Source organism: Coptis chinensis, chromosome 1 (assembly GCF_015680905.1).
Source record: "Coptis chinensis isolate HL-2020 chromosome 1, ASM1568090v1, whole genome shotgun sequence".
NCBI lineage: Eukaryota > Viridiplantae > Streptophyta > Magnoliopsida > Ranunculales > Ranunculaceae > Coptis > Coptis chinensis.
In genome coordinates, this window is record NC_141456.1 from 55,447,411 (window position 1) to 55,451,854 (window position 4,444).

Sequence of the window (4,444 nt, forward strand, 5' to 3'; positions counted from 1 at the left end):
AACGGATATAACCGTTAGTAAAAATATAAGTAACGGATATAACTGTTACTAAATGCCTTTTCTGGTGTAGTGATTGGTCTAAAAGTATGATGGTTAAGGGGTTAAAACTACAGTTTTGGGCTCTTATCACACCCCCAAATAGAAATATTCTTTGTCCTCAAAGTATGAAGAATAGGAAGGAGATTACCATAAGGACATGAGCAAAAATGGCACTAATCTGTACTCTATTCTTCATTATGAAAATATACCACCCGCAAACAATTTTGGAGGGTGGGTTGATAGAAATAGAATGAGAAATACATGGTTTACCTAAAAGGTAAAATACGTAATTATTCTAACATGAAATATTTTGCTTTTTTGAATTTTATTTGGAAAAACATGCATAGTGTAGAAAATAAGAAAAATTTGGGCATAATGTATTTGTATGTCCTTCTGCTCATATACCACAAATTCTCATACATTCCAAAAACATAGATAAACATAATAGATGATACTAAAAAAAAACTAGAAGTGCAGAAAGTAAAAATAGTTACCACAATAACAATAAATTACATATAACTATGCGGACACTAGGGGGTCGCCTAATCAGATTCCGCACAGGGATAACTAACTCGTCGAGCTCTCTCAGGCATAGGAGCCTATGGAACTAACTCGTCTCGCAGCTCCTGAAGCATCTGGAGAGTGTTGTCCTGAAAGGTGCGCTGCTCCAACTGAATAGCAGTCAACTGCTGATGTAGTAAACGCTGACCCTCATGCAAGAATTGCAAAGCATCCAAGGAACGCGTGAACTGAGACAGAGCTCCTAGAGCAAAGTAGTCTACTGGAGGTGGAGGTGGAGCGTCGTCATTCGTCCGAGGCGGTGCTTTCGATATGACCTCACGGGGACCGGTCATCTTTGAAACGCAATGAAGGTAAACAGAAGTGAATGTGGCAGACTTGACTGCCACAAAGTTAGTCGGAACTGCTATTCCCCAACTAAGCATGAGCCTAGTTACAAGGGTAGGAAGGGGAGCAGTACTCCGTCTACACTGGAGAAAGCTGGTCCCACAGGAAAGAAGCAATACAAAACCCGTTATTCTGTATCTGTCAAATCTAAAGAATGTGAAGGATCAACTTACTGATATTTAAAGGTTTCGTCGTCCCTACAAGGTTGTGTGCAATCCACGTTGCCACTGCCAACTGGTTCTTTCTCATAGAAGTCTGCCTAGCACAGGTGGAACCAGCGACGTACTCGCCCTCTAACACTGTTGCATGCATAAAATCAAACACTGTGCCATGAAATTGCTGACTTTTGGGTACCTTGTGTCGCACTTCAATACCCAAAATTGTACCAACTGTCTGCCTGGAGAATACATAAGAGCAACCCCCAAACGAAACGATAACCAAGCATTCGTTATTGCGAGCTAAGCCGCGATAAAAAGCTTGAACAAGGGAAGGGGAGTAATGGGTGGTGGGTTCTAGCAAGAGTGGTCTCCAACCTCTTCTAAGGGTTTGTGCTCTGAAAAAAACATCAAAAACCCCTAAATCAAAGAGATTAGAAAAATCTTTCTCGGGTACAATCTTTCGATTGGCAGCCATGGGAGGATGTTTTGGTTAAATTGATGGTAGATACGAGGTGGGGTGAAGGTGGGTGAGTGGCAATCGAAACTATTTTGGAATTGGCAAAGAAGTAGGTGTGGTGCGGGTTAGGGTAGGTACGGGCGTATGTCGGCTTTGAGTGTGCGAGCTAGGGTTTTAAGTGGAGAAGATGGTATGTCGAGCGGGCGCGTGGTTGGGTTATAAACCCGTGTATGACCGTCAGTTGTTAGGTTTTTAAGTTTTGAAATTTTTCGCCCACGCCCATATCAAATGTGGAAATACCGAAGAGGTCATGTTCCGTCTCGTAACACGTAAAACGTAAATCCCTACTTCGTTACCTGTCTGATTCAGACAAACGAACTGTCTAAACGATCAGTGCAAAAAATCCTATCCATCGATATATCACATGCTTTGATCCAAGGTTGTATGACACACGAGATGATAGATGAATGCCTTGTAGCGTGAGATGACATAAGTTGTATACACGAATGAGCTCTGAAAAGAATACAGTATGCCAACTTGAAAATAATGCACATGAATAGCGGAATGAATCAAAAAGACTGTTACTAGAACAAAGGAAACGGATGGTGGAAAAAATATACAAACGAGAAATTAAAGACTAATTAATTTTTTTTGGATTATATTTTGAAAAATTGTAAAAATGTGGTTCGTTTTTAGTCAGATCCCCAAGACTTCGAGTCAATCCCAACCAAATGGTTTGATTTCTCTATGAATCTGAGCTCTGTGTTTTGGTGTAAGACACATGTAGACTGTAAATACTTAGCTTTCGCTTATCGGCTAAAGGCCAGGGCAGTCTGGTGTTTGACATCTCAAGCACCAGTTCACCTTAACTACACGCCATCTGTGGGCGTAGGAAATTTTTCCTGCACCAGGCATGGGGGCATGAATTCTCTTCCAGATATCATGTTTTATATCAATCGGAAGAGATGCAAAAAATTCTGAATCAGAGGGTACACGTCTCCATTGAGCCTTGCTCGGTGGAGAAGAACTGTCCTTAGACATTTTGAAAGGTTTGTAGAAGAGAGGGGGGGGGGGGGGGGAGTGGGGAGGGGGGAGAAAAGAAGTTTTTGAAATTTTTAGCAAGTGGAAATTTTGCAAAGTTTTAGAAAAGAGGGGGAAATTTTTGAAGTTTTTATTCAAAATGAGTCTTTTAATGTCAGATTCTCGAGACAATAATAGAGAGGTGCATGATAGAATTAAACAATTAATGGTTTCACTTTGGGTTACACCATTTGTTTAATTCTAGAAGTCGACTCCTCGTCGATTTTTTTTTTTTTTTTTTTGGTTTTTGGTTTTCTTAAAAGATATCTCTAACAAGATAAAGGGTTTTTGCAAGAAGATAAAATCATACGTTTATCCAGTATAATTTTGGTTACTCTGGGACGTAAGATTTTAATTTTTTATATCCTCATGTTTTTGAAAACTAATATATATATATATATATAAAGGATTCTTACAAAAGTATTGATAAAAACATACCATAACAGATTGTCATAGGCAACTTTCATGTCAGTACGAGTGAACCCAATCCAGACAAACAGAGCTTCAGTTATACGAGTTGGGGGATTTACTGCGCAATACATGGAATGTCATGACCCGTGCGAATAGCGTGGTGATATAGGGGACCCTTAATAAGCAAAACTGATCTCAAACCGCCCCTAGATTGAGATTTTATAGGGGTTGGTCCATGTAAAATCCATTTCCCATTTTGAAACAAAAACACATGACTAGTGTTGTGTCGAGAATCCTCTATTATAAAAATTGGAAAACCCATGAACTTTTATAAAAACAACAAGGAAAAACTATTTTTAACAAAATAGTGCAAAATAAAGAAACGGAAAATTGTATACTTGCTCCATAGAGGTACACTACTCCAAACTACGAGTAAAAGTGTTAACAAGGAATATGCAAGTACACGTGGACTCAAGGCTCCGACACTTACAACCACACACTTTTAGTGGAGTGGCCCGATTACCTTTTTTGATGTACTCTAAAGAAATAGATGTAAGGGAATGAAAGGGTTGGAGATACATCACGGAACAGAGAATTTAATCCTCATAGATAGGATCTTTGAGAATGGTTTTTTCTACATCCATAGATCGTAACTCATGGTAGTGTTTTAGGCGTTGACCATTGACTTGGAAGGTGTTGTTATCCTTATAATCCTTCAAAGTGATAGCCCCATATGGGGTGACGTACTATAATGATCATGTAAGGACCAATCCATCTAGTATTTAGTTTTCCTAGAAACAAATGTAACCTTGAGTTATAAAGAAAAACATTTTGACCAATTTCGAAATGTTTTCATAAAATATGCTTGTCATGAATCCTTTTCATGTTGGTTTTATAATCTTTAGAAAGATCATACGCATCATTTCAAATTTCTTCGAGTTCATTTATTTCTAGCTTACGCTTCTCACCTGCCGCATCGAGATTGTAATTAAGGTTTTTATTGCCCAGAGGGTGCGATGCTCTAGTTCCACTAGCAGATGACAAGGTTTTCCAAAGACAAACCTGTAGGGTGACATCCCTATAGGTGTTTTAAAAGCGGTTCGGTATGCCCAAAAGGCATCATTTAGAGGGAGAGACCAGTCTTTCCTGTTTGGATTAACTATTTTTTCTAAGATGCGTTTAATCTCTCGATTAGAAACTTCCACTTGACCACTTATTTGTGGATGATATGGAGTTGCAACCTTGTGGGTTACTCCATATTTTTTCATGACATGCTCAAAGACTCGATTACAAAAATGTGACCCGCCATCACTAATGATGGCTTTAGGAACACCAAATCTTGAAAAATGTTTTCTTTTATAAAAGATATTACAGTTTTGGTATCGTTGTTACG